We start from the raw sequence: 18156 nt of genomic DNA, 5'->3' as shown, positions 1-18156 counted from the left end.
TCCCAAGCAAAAACTAAATTGTACATGTGTCATAACATCAAAAACTGCAATGTTGCCTAAACATTTAGCATTTAACACTTCTTGTAGTTTTGGTGCAGTGCTCAAAGAGGCTCAGTGTTCTCTGCTGCCAATTAGCGGTCAGGGGTTTATGTGGAAAACAAGAGTCAGACGCTAAAGAGGCTCATAAATAATTAAATAAACACAGTCTTGACTGCATTTTAAATTGATAAAAGTATCACCACATGATATATCACCATATCCATTTTCCCTACACTCCTAGAACCAACTTGAAAAGTATAACTTTATAAAACTGCGTGTGGTGTATCACTTATTAACCACACCCTTTAGCCAATCAGAATCAAGTATTCACCTGGACCATAGTATAAACAAATATACACCTTGTATGTCAGAGGATTCCTAACCCCCTACTGTAACAGTAACATCTGTCCAACACAAGAGGCCTCTAGCTCTAATCTGTTTGCTCAGTTGCTGGACAGGACAAGTTAAAAAACTAAAGGTGTCCTGGAGCCCCCGTTGGATGGCGAGTATTATTGGTGATGCATGACCATCAGAAGCACGGCATGGCAGCATCTTCCTGTCATAACAATAGGATCTGCACAGCAATGTCAGCTTTAGGCCCAGACTCTGTTTGTAATAAGCTCTGCAGCACCAGCACTTTACGGGAATCCCCTATTCTGGAAGCTTTCCATGGAAAAGTTTTTTATCACACGTGTAGCTTGGCGTCTGTGGCGCTCATGGTTTCAATGGTTGTTTTAAAAACCCGCCTAAACAAATACGTATAAAGTAGTTATCTTAAGAGGAGTTTGTCTGCCAGTGTGAACACGTTAGGCTCAGATATGCTGATGACAAAAATAGAATGTGAAGCTATACAGAGAAGAGCCAAATTGTCAGGGATGCCTTTTGTTGACTCTGAGCTCCTCTTCTACAGTTAGTGTTTTTATTTTTTAAGGTTTAAAGTTGGAAAACCTTTTTTATCTTATCAAGCTGGTGAGTGGGTCCTGGAAACATCTTTTCTTTACACAATTCAAATGAGCAATATGGCAGTGTCTTTTTTCTTTCTTAACCAAAGGAAATGGCGATGAAAGGACTATCACAGCAGCTCCTTGGATTTACCAAAATGATCATGAAGTGAGTTTGTTACACATTTGCATTGTCTTTCTTTCCCTAAGGATGCTCACATCAGTGAACAGTTTAATATTTTCACAAACAAGCTGGGTTTCAACAAAGCTGCCTAATAACTCAGAGACGGACTGTCAAAATGGTTTCCTGTTTGTGAAAACACAAATGTGTGTGCTATAAAGATGCTTTCAGAACAAAGATTTCTTGACCAAAAAACATTGTGTGCCAAAGAAACTGCAGTTTATAGGTCACGAACTGTGAGAAACTGTTACAAAAATGCTTTATGGAAACATTCAGCTTCAGAACAGAAGTCTTTACTGTTCACACAGCTGGAAACTGAAGAGGAACAAATCTTCTATATGTTTACAAATCTCCCCCCGCATATTGTTCCTGTATATCCAGAGATGGGTCTCACTTTAAAAGGCTCCTCTGTATGTGAGACTAAAACAAGTCAACATTTGTGGTCTTTTGAGCAAACTTGCCCTGAAACTTTGCCTGACGCATTGCTAGGTTTTTAACAGGTGAAACAGGAGGATCTTATCTAAAACCCCGCAGGAAATTAGATATAATTTTTTCCTATACAATTATCTATCAATGGTTGTTACCGTCAGTTTTTGCCATAAGACTGACAGACTATTCAATCATTCATTCATTCATTCATTCATTCATTCATTCATTCATTCATTCATTCATTCATTCATTCATTCATTCATTCATTCATTCATTCATCTTCTAATCCGTTTGTTCTCTTTTGAGGTAACGGGGCTGCTGGAGCCTATCTATAACTAACTGTTTACGATAATCTCTTTACTTCAGACGCCTAACAGAGTCTGTTATAGGCCATATGTTCTCTGCCTTTTAAACTATCTAAATCAGGGGTGTCAAACTCATTTCCACCGAGGGCCACATCAGCATAGTGGTTGTCCTCAAAGGGCCGGATATAACTTGTACATGTAACTAAATGTAATGAAACATACATGTAACTACTCCTTAATGTTAAACAACTAATTTATTTATTTATTATAACTTTTGAAAGTGACAATTACAGTTGCATAGAAAACATGTTTGCTAGTATTCTAGCATAAATCCTTTTAAATTTGATTCTGTCAGGTTAGGTTATATGGACAGTGTTTAAGTCCTGATGTATAGATGACCAATCCGATATTTCAAGGCAGATTCCCCCTAGATATGAATAAATACACACCAATTTTTATTTTTTATTTTAAGAAATCAAAAACTTTTATGCTCTCGGGGGCCACATAAAATGACATGGAGGGCCGCATTTGGCCCCCGGGCCTTGAGTTTGACATATGTGATCTAAATAAATGAAGATTTAATGTTTAGCTTTGACTCTGCTCCCCCTCCCCTTCCGTATATCATGGATTGCAGGCAAGACCCTTGTCTCTACTGCGTACCTATGAATCCACAAGGGGGCCTGAATCTGGGTCTCCCTGGATACAGTACAGGTTTGTGTCAGAAAGGACATCCGGCATAAAAATCTCTGCCAAACCACCTGTGTGGTTCAGTGAATGCTGATTCGCTGTGGCGACCCCTGAAGAGATGCTGACTTGCAGGTCTATCATGAGTCATTTTTAGAAAATTACTCCCGCAATAAATGAGGGAACACAAACAGAGCTCTACCCTGTCAGTCTGAAGAATGCTCGGCTTTTAACTAAACGTTCTAACTTCAGAAAAAGGCTTGGGCTCCCTGTTCCAGGTCACCATCTTTCTCCCTGAGCCACGGTTCTTTGCCTTGTCTGTTCGTTTGCTGCAGTCATAAACATGAAACAGTTTTTCCCCCTAAACAGAAAGGGCTCCCATCTCCACGTTGTGGTGATTTTGTATCTGCATGTAGGAGTTCTTGTCCATTTGTCAAACTTGCCGCCTCTGTTCTGTGTAACCCTGTCAGAACTGTACTCAGAATGGGGAACGAGGCTGTAAGCTTGGACAAAAATCATTCCCAGATGTGAAGCGGTGTGCCTCATAATCCAGCTCATTGAAATTATAACTTCTTAAGTAAATAGCACTGTAGGCCTGGACTGGAAAAGGTGAGAGCATCATGAGTCAGCTGCTAAACGTGCACCTCAAACACAGTCCCAGCGGGTTAGCAGCTCCACGATTCTGCATGCAAATGCATCGATGCTCATGCGAAGTGTTGTAGGGTTACCATGGCTGCTGGACTCTGCACTAATAAATCCCAGTTGTTAAATGAAGGCGCCCATTGAAAGTTCAATGGTGGGCATTGTTCAGTGGTGAGTCAGAGAAGCAGCAGAGGAATGAGAACTTTGAGGCTGAGCTTGGCAGAGTCAAAGGGAGATATGATGCACCAGAGACAAGTTTAGCTCTGGAAAAACAGAGGTTTGCCACTTTTGTGGGAACAGGCTATACTGTGTGTTCAGGAAGAGTCCTCAGCCTCAGCTACATTTTACTTGAATGTGCAGATTCACAATGTTTGATCTCAGGAACAAACTAAAGTTGTTGGCATTTCAAAGCCAGTTTCTTTGAAGAGCTGGTCTCAGGTCACAGTGAGTGCATGCTGTGGGTTTTCACCACTTTTTTTGTGCAGCTCAGGACCGCACATGAGAACATTTAGGAAGAACATTTCAAAACCATAATGGGTATGGGAATATGCAATGACAAGGCAACTGGGCATGTTACTTAGCATTTTTTGGAGGTTTGTTAAAGTAAACACTTTGTGGAGACAAGAAAAGAAAAAGGGCTCATAGGATGACTACTTCCAAATGTTGAGATGTGAAAAATGACAGACAGACTTTATGTTTGCAGCTAAAGAACTGGGATTGGAGAATTGAAAACATTTAACTAAAGTGAAGAACTTAGACCCTGTTTGGTCTCAAGTAAACTAATAAAACCTTTTTGCAGCTTCTTTGAAAACATTTATTCTAAGAGAACAAATGAGAATAAAACTGATCAGAAAAGGATCATAATGTAATTTCCTCTCCTGGTACCTCTGCTGTTAATATTCTGTTTCCTTTTTTATTGCAGAAGTTTCCAAAAATGACTCACAAAGGTGGGTATCTCTCTTTTTGCAGTTATTCTAGATGTCTTACAGAGGTAAAACGTCTTACCACACACTTTAAATACCCTTTTCTCAGACAGATATGATCCTTTTCCCGCTTGTTAAAACTCTTAGGGTCCAAACCTTCACAGAAGAAAAAATCCAGTTTTATAGAACAAAAAACAAAGATCTGCTCTCGATGCAAGGCGGGTTGTTGCTCAGAGCTTTCACCAAACTCACGGTGCGTCAGGGAAAGAAGATGACCTCAGCTGCTCTCAGCTAGTTATTATTTAAACCATGTTTGAAAGCTCTTTTTTGGGCTTTGGTGGCTTCTTTAAGTGATTATCTTCTTTGATGATCATATGATAAAAGAATGCATCAAAAGACAGAAGACCAGAAAGCTGTAATGCTAAATATTATTATTGCTGCGTCGGAACAGACTTGACAAAAATCAAAGGTTACATCAGTGACATGTTCAGCAGTGGACCTTCTGCACACCTTGTTTTCATTTCAAAATGGCATTGATTCATCCTAAAAGGGCTGAGGGAAATGAAAGGAAATGGGATCACTGACAGATGGTTTGCAGCTGGGCTCCTCATGTGTTCAACATATTTCTATTTTATAACTCATGGCCTTTTAGAGTTCCTTCTCTTGCTTTTTTTCCCTTCTGCTTAGTTTGTGTTATGTTAACTGTTTGTTTGTTAAAGTTTTACTAATTCCACCCAATTTTATTTTGAATGCAGAATCTTCACAAAAGGTTAAACCTTTAAACCAACAAACATTTTTTTTATTTGTCATAAATGGTGTTTAAATATTTTATTTCTCTCCAAAAAGTATAATTTCACTTGTGTTTGGTTTTACTAAAAATGTTATGCTCCAAATGTGGTCAGTATTATTTATCTCTTACTGTGGGAAATCTAACTGTCCCTCAGCAGGTCAGCCTGATAGTCAGTCGGCAGATTTATGTTCACTAATAGATGAGTTGTAATTTGAATAAAATGATCCAATGGCTAAATCATATTTGAGATACCTGGTGGTTTTCTTGGGAGTCTGGAAGCTGAAGATGTGTGGCTGCCAGTTCTTGCTGACCAACATGGACCTGGAATTCCAAGTTCTTTATGTTTATCATCAATTGACCTGATCTGAGTTATTTTTCTTTAAATCTCATGCTCCATATTCATATCAAAGGTCCAATTTTTCTTATGCAAGCTGGGTAACATGTCATGGAATGGTGTTGGGGATAAGATTTCTATCCGGATACAAAACTTTAAACAGGTTGTGATGTTCAATTATTAAATGACGATTTATCGTATTTCGGGCAGATACTCGAAGCAGTGTTTTCAGGTAAATACCCTAGGGCGGTTCAGTTAATTAACTCACCTGCTCAGCGTCCTATTTAAGCCAGGTGCGCAGTTGTTCATTCTTTCTTACCTTCAGCGCTCATTCTTCGCCCCACCCTCCTCCCCGGCTTCCACCTGTGGGCTCCGTAAAGGGGGGTTTTGTTACCCGAAAGTTTTATGGAAATTTTATGGAATTTTATGGAAGTTTTATGGAATTGAACGGAGCCTTATGCCAAACGAAAAAATGTGAATGCCAACTTAAAGAATGTGGAAAAAATGTCAAATAAATATTTCTTACTGCAAGAGTTGTCTGACTGAAATGCTTCAAAAGCACAGTAGTCATATCAAATGAAACAGAAGTGGAAAACTGTTCATCATCTGGGGAAACAGAAGTAGCAATGTCCAGTTTTGGTTTTGTTCTGGCCCAATACCCCCAAAAACCAGGGGAATGTTTCTTACAAGACTCAGAGTCTGAATGGCTTTCAGTCCACCAGTGTTGCCACAACTGTCCAAAGTAAGCCTGGTAGGGCGATTTTAGCACTCCAGGTACCCGGAGTCAGAACCATAAATTCTGGACAGAAGATCAAATTTTGACAACAAATTTTCTGACCATTTTTCCAACAATTACTTGATGTGAAGCCACCCATTCAAGGATGTCATCCATTATGTCAAATGAGAAATAGTTGGAAATGTGAAAGTAATGCAGACGATTCAGGGGTCAATTCTTCTTTAAGCCAAAAGCAAATGGCTTTTGTGGCGCTGACTGTTATGGAAGCGAATCTGTAGCATAATTAAAATTAAAAGTCAAAACCAGAAATGCGTTTTCATTTTTAAAATGAAAAAGCATTTGTTGACTCAAAATTAAAATGAAAAAGCAATCCACCAAAATTATTTTTCATTTTCTACTTCAACACTGCTTATTCTGTCACTTAATTAAAATGATAAAGAAAATTGTATTTGACATTTCATTTTCAGAAAGTTTCTAAATTCATTTAGAAATGTTTAATTTGACAATTAAAATGGATTAATAGAAATGCTTTTTAATTTTTAAAATGTAACTGCATCAAATGACTCAAAATTAAAATTAAAAATCAATCAACCTTCAAAAAGCTTGTTCATTTTCTACTTAAAAACTGCTTATTCTGTGTCATAATTAAAACAAAAATACAAAGAGGGGATTGCATTTTCATTTTCACATCCACCGTGCGAGTACTGTCGCATATTTCAATAGGTGGAAATGCTGCTACGATCTGAAAAACCATAATATGAATTTGTGTTTCCAGTGGTGTCCAGACAAAAGCGAGGATGATGTAATTCCCACATATTTACATCCAAGATGCTCATTGGGGCATTTCCCGCACAGAGATTTAAGTACCTCCATGGCTAATGTTTTTAGCACATATTAGCCTAATGCTAACCCGTCTTTCGGGTCCTTGCAGCGAAGAAAAAAGCACTGATCGCACGGATTTAAAAAAAAATATGAGCGAGCAGGCCTTTAATAATAATGATAACAGTAATAAAAGCACATTTAGAAGAGTCTCCTGCAGCTTTGCGCTGGTTTTGCTGTTCGATGACAGCTGGAGCCCCATCAACAGCTATATCAGATTTCACCATGCTAAACGATTGCTGGTTGGACCAACACGCACTCAGCGGGAAGCTTTTTCATTTTAACTTTGAGTCAACAAATGCTGCTTCATTCTGAAAATGAAAAAGCATTTCTGGTATTGACTTTTAATTTTAATTATGTTACAGAATCGCTTCCATAGACTGTAACTCTTTACACTGCGTTTCAAAAATATTTCTGTCACTCAAAGTTACCTGGAAATCGTCCTCATCGTAAATCCTCTGGAAATCATCTTCTTCAATCAAACAACAAAAATGATGCCCATTTAAAGACTCTGTAAAACCCCTGAAGGTTAAAGCCGAGATGAAAAGAAGAGCTGCACTTCTTCAAAGGACAAGCAAACGATGACGCTCCTCTAACTACTTTATTGCCTCGCTGATAACATGTATTAATTAATTAAAAAGAAATTCATGATCCAGAACAGGGTCTGTATACTTTTCTACGTTTTACCGCGTGATGGATTGTGCATGACCTACCTGGGATTTTTCTCTCTCTCCCAGTTTGTATGAAAGTGCACCATTTTAGCCACACCATCAGAAGGATTTATTTTAATTCTTTTCCGTCTAGCTGTGGGTGGCAACAGATGAACAAGGAGCAGCAGTGAAGTCATGTCACTGTCCCAGTCTATCAAAATACAAACAAATATATGGAGAATATGGGAAAAAAACAAGATTATTTACTTTGAACACAGAGATAATACAGTGTAAAATATCATATTTATAGACATCAAAAGACTTACTGGTCTCATTATTTTCTGCTTATTTTTCGGCAGCTTGTTGAAACAGATTGTTTGTCCAATTCAGGTGTTAGACATTAATCTTTTGTTTAAATGTTGAGTCCCAGTTTTCAAGCATCCTCAAGGCAGTTTTAGCTCCAAACAACAGCACAAAGTTGTGGTTAGTGCCAAGGATAGCACAAGGGTTAATGGATTTTACAAACTAGAACAACAAAAAGACGACCACCAGCTGACAACAGTGTGAATAACAGAAGAAAACACCAACCCATGTAACTCAGTCATATGGCTAACCAACATGTGGACAAGCTTCCTTCGGGCGCCGTGCTTCAGTGAACTTTCTGACTTATACTCACCTGGAACATCCTCACCTCCTTTGCATTTTCACCCCTCTACCCACATACACAAAAGAATGGATTAAAAAATGAAATAACAAGCTTTGAGACTTTTAAACCATTTCATGAGACTTGGCTTTATACACTATAACCAAATGCTATATAGCACAACAAAGCCTAACGTTTAACATTTGTTATGCTGTTTTTTTTATATATTTTATTAGAGATCCAAATATTGTTAAAACAAATGATTAAAAAAAAAAAACTCTGAGACCTCTTTTGCAGCATTTGACTCAGAAATCTCAGTGGTTGATTTACTGAAGACCTCACAGCTTGTTCCATCTGTGACAGTGGAAGTCCCTAGCTCTCTGAGGAAGTCAGCCACACTTAAAGTAACGACTGTTCCTCAGTGAGATTGGATGGACTTAAATGTTCTAAAGGAAGAGGGTGGTGGAGGACTTCACTCCACCTTCTCTACTCCCTGCAGCTCACTCTCATCATCCCAGTGATACTCTGTGTCGCTGCTCCGAGCCAAATCTTAATTTTGCTTTTTATATTCATTTTTATGGCACAACTCTAAAGTCCCCTCTTCCAACACTGTTCGTATTAATAGAGGTAACACAAATACATCTTTATGTATCTTTTAACCTGATATCAAACCTTCTTCACGGTCTGTTGGTCTTCATTTTTGCCTCAGAGATTTTCTTTAGCTGCATCATAACAGAGCTACACAGAAAGTGCAACAGTGTGAGTGATGAGCTGCAGAGGAAGGAACATGGATAAACTGGGACCTGGTGAATACTTCCATATGGTGCACTGGGAGTGCCACTTCTGGAATAGATTTATAAGTCTAAAAGATTATGAAGAGGAACTACAAACATAATTTACCTTTGTGACAGAGACTACCTGGGATTACCAGATGCTAGGGGTAACTGTAACTAGATGGTGGCACTTTCCATGTGCTGGTCCCCGGTGTGGGTAAATGCAGAGGTTCAGGTCAGAAAGAGCATAAAGGACATAAAACTAGCGACCACCTAAAGAGACGTCATGAAAATGGGACGTACCATTGTCATGCGTGTAGTAGGTGTATTGTAAAGTGTTTGTAAGGATAAAGTACGTGTGGCAATGCAATGCAATGAAATTGAGACTCGTTAGACCAGGCAATGGTTGTACAGAGTGTGCCCGTAGGACGCCCTTAAGAGGCGCTCTGAATGTCTAACTTCCTAATATCTAACAGCCAAACTGTGTGCAGAAGTGCTCACTCGTTAGTTGAACAACACCGACAGGCCAAGGTTCTCAGGGCAGTCTGTGTGAATTGTAGCCTCAGGTTCCTGTTCTTAGCTGACAGCAGTGGTACCCGGTGTGGTCTTCTGCTGCTGTAGTCCATCTGCCTCCAGGTTGGACGTGTTGTTCTTTCAGAGATGCTCTTCTGCAGACCTGTTGGAACCAGTGGTTCTTTGAGTTCCTGTTGTCTTTCTATCAGCTGGAACCAGTCTGACTGTTCTCCTCTGACCTCTGGCATCAACAAGACATTTCCGTCCAAAGGAACTGCTGCTCACTAAATATTTTCTACTTTTTACACCATTTTCTGTAATCCCTAGTAGATCAACAGTTTCTGAAATCCTTAGACCAGCCCGTCTGGTAACAACAACCATGCTACGTTCAGAGTCACTTCAATCCCTTTTCTTCCTCATTCCGATGCTCAGTTTGATCACCTGGACCAAGTCCACTTGCATAAATGCATTAAGTTGCTGCCGTGTGATTGGCAGATTAGAAATGTGCGTTAACAAACAGTTGGACAGGTGTGTTTAATAAAGTGGCCAGTGAGTGGGTGCATCCTGAGCTAATAGGTTTTATCGCCGGCTGTCTTTTGGGTTCTAGTCTTACTAAAACAGGGCCAGGGGGGCTGTGGTACAGCGGTAGAGCAGTCAACCTTTGATCATGGGTTTGGTTCCTGTCTTGCTCGCTCACGCTTAAAATGTTCTCGACAATGAACTTCCATTATTTCATAGGTACATGCCATGTTTATACATTCTCATCCATGTGTGACTGTAACAGTACATTCAGCATTTCTAAAGCATTTTAAGGCTTGCTGAAAGCACAGCATTTCAAAATGCTTAAATCCAAGCTTTGGCAATGTAAAAAGAAAACGGGGTCCACAACAGACATGGCAAAAACTCTGGAAAAAAAAAGACTGCTGCAGATTTGTGACTTCATCCTCTCCACTATGAACATCCAGCCCAAACAGGGCCATGTGTCTGGATTTCATTTGGCCGCCCCCCTTCCCTCCACTCCCCCACTGCTGCTCTCCCTCCTCTTTTTACTGCTGAAGTGGGAGGAGGTGGAAAAGCTCCAACGTTTTGGAAGTTTGTCCTGTCCCAGTCAGGAGCTGAGCACCACAGCTCCTCTGGTGTAAGACAGAGAGGAGGTGTCGGTCTCAAACTCTTGACTTTTTCTTCTCACAGAACCTCTCACTTCTCATCCAAGTCCTCATCACTGCTTTGATCCTCCACCTTCCTGAGGGAGGTGCAGGAAGAGCTAGAGATTGGATTTAACCAGTGAAGAATGACTGAAAGCTTTTTTTTTTATCACTAAAAACCTTCATTCTTCAGAAATAGTGGAGCTTAGCCATTTCTTCTGAAGGTAAGTTTGTCTGCTTGCAACATCTCCTAACCTGAGTTCTGACCTGGTTTTGACCTCTGCTCTGAATTCAGTGCACTGACCACAGCATACTTTGAAGTCACAGTGTGAGAACCCTTGATGTCTGTGATAATTACAACTTAGTGCACGGTTTTTGGCTTATACCCCCCAAATGTCAGGAATCATGTGTTTAGCAATAAAACTGAAACCGGTACTTTAGCTGCACTTTAAGAGCAAGACGAAAGCCGCAGGAGGAAGGGACATCTGCAGTGTTTGGTGTCAGCGTAGAGGTGTGCTGCTTTCTGGAAATTAACATTGAACTTCTGCTCAGCTGGATCTGACTTTGGTTGCACTTTCAGTCACAGAATAGCTTCTCTGTCTCAAGCCTGCTCATCGTTGTATATGTTGGGACCCGTGTCAGTGTGTCCAGTGTCCTTTGGATAGAAACAAGGAGTTTTCAGATAAGAGTGCTTAGATGATGAGCGGGCAGATGTTTCCGATGTAGCAGAGGGCAAATACCACACCCTTCCTGTAAGCAGTGGAGCGCGGAAACCATTTCCTCACAGAGGCACCAGAACTACCAGCTGCTGCTGAACTGAGGAGATGTTTGAGTTTTGTCCTGCAGGGGTTTGGTTTGGTCAGGTGTCAATCATAAATCTTCCAACTTCCTGTCCAGATTGTCCAGATTCAGATATAAAGGCGATTTTTGACAAACTGTCTATTGTATGGAAAATGTTTAACAATTTGTCACAATTTGTTTATTTTTTCAAACACAAAATGAAAATCAAACAAAGGTTGATCATAGATGTTATGGAGGTTATAGATGGACAAAATAAAACAACCAATGAGCTGTAAAAGAAGTGGGTGGAAGAAACATTGTGTATTTTCTCACCGTGCTTCTCTTTGGGTAAAACTGTTCTTGAGTACAAAAAGTACTCGTTACAAGTCTATCAATTCCATCGTCTTTGTGCGACAAGTGTGTTTTCATACGGTTTATTTCATGCAGGTTTGGTATGTTGTCAATCTTCACCATGACAATCATGCTGCCTCCCACTAGACTGGAAACTACACAAGGTCCTTCAAACTCAGATCAGCATCGATGTGTTTCAGGATTTCCTCATAAGGCCTGGAAGATCATCCTAAAACTGCAATTTTCCAACTTTTGAGGTCTCAAAAATCTCTACAAACGTGAAGAATTCATCTTTGTGCCAGTTCTTTTGATGGTTTAGACCGGGCGTCGACTCCTGGGGAAATGCGGGGCACAGACAGCGGTCTGCAGTCTGTTGGAATCTTTTGGATTTGAACTTTTTTTTTAATTTGTGAAAAAGTTTTTTAATGAATACTGTAGCTGATCGCCACTCTGTTTACCGGGGTTGATGAAAAATACATAACGTCAGTCAGTTCCTGTCTCATAATGTAACAAAAGATGGATAAGCCAAAAGAATACGCTTATTTATAGTCATGTTGATGGTTGTGAAGTTCTTAGAACTTTTGATTGTATTTTGTTCTGACGTATCCAATCCTATTGCTGTAGGTATGACTTACCACAAATGCAGTACTTTTGGTTTTAAACATAGTTACAATCCTATTTTGACCTATTTTCTTCATGCAATATTTTAATGAAAGCACTTTTTTGAGTTGATGCCAGAATATGTTTAGAAAAACTTATTGGACCGGCTGTCTGTGAAATAAATAAAATGTCAGATATATGGAAAATATTTTTTGTAATAAATTTCGCATTATAGTTGTTTCTGAGAACATTTCCAACCGGCACTCCATGTCATAAACGTTGCTGACTCCTGGTTTAGACCAAGAAAAGACAAAAAAAAAGACAATCCGGCTGAAGAGTTTAACTGGCTTTTAAGACGTCACAAGTATTATATTAATAGTTTGAAGAAGGTTTAGATCAGCAAAGATGGCTGAACACACATCTGCAAGGTATCAGACAGACTAACACACACCAGCTGTGTGTGTGGGGTAGGGGTGGGGGGGATCTGCCTCCCTGTTTTTACCCCATCATTGATCCTCCCTTCATCTGTGGCACATAAGTCATGTTGCTTTTTCAACCGGAGTGATCCTTTTGTGTGTGGAGGCAGTGTGCAGCGCTCTTGCTCAAACTCATGCATGCTGACTTTAGTTTGCAAATCCAACATCTTTACAGGATACGGTTGGTTGTATGCATTGATTTGCTGCTCTATGGTAGCAAGATTTCACCACATTCCTTTAGCGTTTGACAGCACACGAGTGATGTTCACGAGTTCATGCGGTTCTTTTCTGCTGGTTCTTTTCACCGCAGACACTCACAGATACAGCTGTAAATGCAGATTTGTTGACGTTAGCATGACAGTGGGGTATAGTGGGATATTTGGACGCAGATCTATGGTGGATGTTTTAGATGCAGAACGAATCCCTCCGTAAATAGACTGCATGAATTCCTTGACCCTCGAATCATTTCGGGAATTATGCAGCTGTGCAGATGTGTTTGTGATACAGGAGATGACGCATTCATGTCTCCTTAGAACAGAAGCCCTCTAGCTTTTCCCAGAGGTGATGACAGCATGTTTTTCCACAGGCAGAGGAAACTCTGCTGTAGACTACACTGAACAGTGAGAGCTCATCTGATGTCCCTCACTTGATTGGGTCCTTTCTGAATTGGTTAATGAGTTCCAGCTCATGAAACTGCAGGACAGAGACGGAGAGGCAGGACCGAAAGGGTCAACACTTTTGTTAAAAGAGCTTTTCATGGCTGGTTGCCAACGTTTTGGTTGTAAAATCTGACAAGTGCATTTGCAGGGTTCCCTTCGTTGGTCTGCTGTGTTTGTGCATAGACTTGGAAGACACTCAGTGTGATGACTGTTCTTTGCAACATCTGGCCTCAATCAGACACAAGTGGATAAATAATGTGGGACAAATAGATCGCCGTGCATGCAGCGCTGTTATGTGTTTAGACACTCTTGTATAGCTCATTATTTATGAAAGAGTTTGGTTTTGTAGCAGAAAAGTAGTGGCAGCCTTCCTGCACTAACATCCGTCTGGCCTGGCTTTAGTTTGGCTTAGCTCAGAAAAAAAAATCACCAGAAAATTTTTTTTTTTTTTTTTTTTAACTTGTCCTGTCCAACAGCTAGGCAGGCAGATGAGAGCTGAGGGCCTCTTGTGTTGGACATATTTTACTTTAACAAGAGGGGTTATTAATCTTCAGACAAACCAAAGGTATGATTGAACAAACCCCTTTTGTAATTGAGGCCAAACTTTATTCATTTCAACCATGATTGAAAATCTTTGGGGAGCCGGTTTAGCTCGTGCTGGTTTGCGGCGCAAGTGAGAGGGGGGGGGTAAGACCATGAAGCAGCATAGAGCAGACAGGTTTACTGGTTGTTTATCATTACGGTACAGTTCAAATGTAGTACAAAAAGGGCGGGGCCTGTTCACACACACTCAAATGTTATCAACACACCTGCTAGCTGCAAAAAATGTTCACATGTCAACATGTACACAAAACAGATAGTGTTCACGAACGCATACCTATGACTTTAAACCAACTAGTGTGAAATCTTTCATTCATTAAATCATGCAAACTATTAGTGCAAAGGTGAGCTAACACCTGTGCTCAAGTGAGTGTTTATGTTCTTCTAAAATGGATGGTGGAATGTGAAAAGAAGGAGGAGGAGCGCCCAGCCACCCCCACACCCAGACCCCCGCCGCAGCAGCAGCGGCAGCCGGAATCCCCCCAACACCACACGGGAACAGGCAGGGAACAACCGCCCCCCGGGCGACCAAGACCGCCACCCAGGCCAGGGCCAGCAGGACCGCCGCGAGGCCCCCAGAGCCAGAGAGCAGGGAGGCGCGGAGGGAAAGAGAGCGCCGCCCCAGCCCAGCCAGGAAAGCAGCGCCCCCGCCGCGCCGGAAGAGCCCAACGCAGGGCCCCATCGGAGAAGGACGCCCACAGCCCCAGACGAGCACCCCACCACCACCCAGGAGTTCCGGGCATCCCCCCGCCCCAACCCCAGGTACGAGCCAGGACCCCCCAAGGGAGACCCGCTCCGCACTCCAGGCAGCCACCCACCCGGCCCACGGTTGGTCCAGGGAGGAGCAAGGCAGGGGCCCGCCGCCCCCGCCCAGGAGGGGGGAACCCCGGGGAAAAAAGGGTGGCCCACAAGGGGTGTTATAAATATGGCCCGACCAGGCTCGGCCATGTTGGAAGTTTGGCGGGGCCCAGCGCTCAGGGGCAAGGACCAGGACCCACCCCCCAGGGACACGAACACCCCCGGCTCAGGTGTAATATGAACCCCCCCACCGTGCGGAGAGAGCACCGCCGGGCCCAGGGAGCCGGCACCCAAGGGACACGGCCGCCATCGCCAAGAGGCCCGCACCCCCCACCAGGGAAGGGGTAGGGGACAGATGGACCCCGGTCCCACCTTCCTTGCAAAATGTGTGTGCGTGTATGTGTGTTTGAGAGGGTGTGTGTGTGCATGTGTGTGTGTTTATGTTGGGATGTATATATTGAGGGGGGGAGGGGTGTATGTACTAAGGGGGGTGCAGTTAAAATTGGCGGGTAGGGCACTAAGGGGACATCTCCTGATTACTCACAGTGATGTCCCCTCACCCTCCACACCAAGGGGCCCTAAATGTCTAAGGTGCGGTTAAAATTGGCGGGTAGGGTGCTAGGAGGACATCTGCTGCTTGCTTGCAGTGATGTCCAAGCACCCCCCCTACCAAGGACCCTACATGTCTAAGGTGCAAATAAAACCGAAAGAGGGGGGGCCCACTCCATACGGCAACCATAGGAGGGGGGCCACTGCCAAGTAGCCCCCCCCCCAAGGCGCATCGCAGGCTAGACCCCCCACCCCCTCACCCTAATATGAGGTTATATGAGGAAGGGGGTAAGTTGGGGACAGCTGGTAGACTGTCCCCAGGTGGTCAAACAGCTGTCCCCCAGCCCCCCCCCCCAGCAAAGGGGCCAGGGCCACCCAGCCCAGAGGCCCCACCCCCGGAGGCGCCGACACCCCAGGCCCGGCACCAACCACCCCACACAGAGAGAGAGGAGCCAGAAAGCGTCGCCCCCCCCCCAGAGCAAGCCCAGGCCCCCACCCCCAGACGCCGGCCCTAGAGGAGCTCTGGTCAGGCCTTGACGGGACCGAGGAGGCCAACCGGCCGAGGCAACCACTGATTGCCTCAGCGGAGAAAAAAATTTTGTTTTTTTTAATCATTATTTTAAAAAGTAAATGTATATGCTTTATTCAACTCATACATCAACATTTGAAGGACAGTAGTTTACAAATCACAAGTCAAACTATTCATTCATTCATCTTCTTAACCGTTTTGTCCCTTTCTGGGGCTGCTGGAGCCTATCCATTTGTGGGCAAAGGCAGGGGGCATCCTGGACAGGTCGCCAGTCTGTTGCAGGACCACAATCACACATCCATGCACGCTCACATGCACACCTTCAAACAAAAACATTTTGACGGATTTTAGAGCGCCATATTCCACAGAAAATCAATTGGAGGTCAGTAAGCATGACCGGGATGGAGGGGCACTGGAAGGCAGATTCTCTATTTTTGAACAAATTGAGGGGTTTTAAGAGTGCCGTATGCTTAAAAAATATTGTATGGGTCACTTCATTAGCTCTGATTTAATTTTCCTTTTTTAAATGTACCTATTTCTGGCTCAGATGCATCACAGACGGTCATTAATAACTGTTGACAGTACTCTATGCTACTACATTTGCTGCATTCAGATTGTCCTTTGATACACAGGAAGTCACATGAACCTCTGTCAAAAGTTACAAACTATTTCATAATTTAGGAAAAAAGCTACTTTCTCTTTGTCTTAATTATCCAAAAAAGTAGTTTACATTAATATATATCATACTAAGAACAATACCAAATACAAATCCATGTCTTACTTTTGTAAAGGGTAAAGACTGTGGCTCCTGCTGACTTGTGGTTTGTGAGAAATCAACCTGAATGGGTCTTTAAGCGTTGAGGTTTGCAGACCCCTGCATTATTTTACTCCCCAATGTAGCTGCTGCGTAGCAAAGGGTGCACCTAATCCCCCAGCAGAGATGGTAAACCAGCCCTGTGCCAGCATCTTTTTAGGTGAAGATGCCAGAGTTCACGGATGTACTGCTTGTACAGAAGCTGCATGGTTCAAGCATCCGTTGGACTTAGTTTAAATCAGACAGTCATAAAAAGAGATTATTGTGAAACGTACCGCTGAATGGTTAAATAAATACTGCTTGGTTGTTTAGTTTGACATGATGCAGCTGCAGCTGTCTTCAGAAGGACAGCAAAAATGAACTTGACGTAAATAAACACCCGGAAAACAAATTTGAGGAGAAGCCCATGAACATGCCAGAGGAAAAGGCCTTTTCGGTGCTGTCTGCTCACTGTCCACCAGAGGTCACTGTTCATGCCTTTTTTCAGTCGCCTAGACCTTTGAAGCACCATATGAAACGCAGAAATGGATTTTACAATTAGATAGAGGCTTTACTTGGCTTTAAATCAGCTTTAATTAAAAACTTAAACATTTTTAGCTGCAGAGCTTTTCTGTGTCACCTGAGGGCAAAAGAGACCTTTTTTTTTTTTTACTGTTAACTCATTTAAAAGGTTGTAAAGGCTTTACCTAATGTTTCTATGGAAGCATTTCTGTAGCATTATTAAAAAAAAAAATCAATACCAGAAATGCTTTTTCATTTCCAAAATGAAGCTGCATTTGTTGACTCAAAATTAAAAAGAAAAAGCAATCCGCCAAACCGCCTTTTCTTTTTCTTCTTCTTCAACACTCTCATACTGTCACTTAATTAAAATGGTGTAGACAGTTCATTTTCAAAAAGTTCTCTAGTAAATGTTTAGAAAAATTCAATTAGAATTATTTAATTAAAATGGTTTAACAGAAATGCTTTTTCATTTTCACAGTGTAACTGCATCTAATGACTCAAAAAAAATTAAAAATTAATCCTCCAAAATGCTTTTTCATGTTATTCTTCAGCCCCGCTTATTCTGTGACATCATTATAGTGAAAATGCATAGATGGGATTGCATTTTTGTTTTCATCCACCATGTGAAAAGTGTAGCATAATTCAAATCCAGTCAGCATTTCCAGGAGGGAGGCGGGGCAAATCGACTGAAGGACACAGAGATTGTCATTCATTAACATGCGAGTATTAATAATAAATCGAGATATTTTAACATAAAGTAATTATTTTGTCATCTGCATCAGAGAAGAGACTGGGGTCGTCAGGATCCAGGGAGATTCAGGCAGATACAAAAAGCTTAACATTTGATGGTGGTTTTAAAGAAATGTACCTCTGTGGGGCTTGTGCAGAAATG

The 18156-nt window shown here is 41.9% G+C and overlaps 1 protein-coding gene across 8 annotated transcripts in view; it reads left to right on the top strand.

The window, feature by feature from the left end:
- The first annotated feature begins 10545 nt into the window (after positions 1 to 10545).
- Positions 10546 to 18156, top strand: part of col6a3 (collagen, type VI, alpha 3) — a 97877-nt gene continuing 90266 nt past the window's right edge. For 5 of the 8 annotated variants that reach the window (XM_078939066.1, XM_078939065.1, XM_078939060.1 and 2 more), the window contains exon 1: positions 10569 to 10831. The gene's annotated coding sequence lies outside the window, so the exon portion shown is untranslated. Of the gene's footprint in view, positions 10832 to 18156 lie in introns of all 8 variants that reach the window. The other 3 variants (XM_078939064.1, XM_078939061.1, XM_078939063.1) reach the window with 2 other exon arrangements.

This window comes from Oryzias latipes, chromosome 21 (assembly GCF_053564925.1).
Source record: "Oryzias latipes strain Hd-rR chromosome 21, Olatipes_Hd-rR_3.1".
Taxonomy (NCBI): Eukaryota; Metazoa; Chordata; class Actinopteri; order Beloniformes; family Adrianichthyidae; genus Oryzias; species Oryzias latipes.
This window is presented reverse-complemented; position numbering and strand designations above follow the sequence as displayed.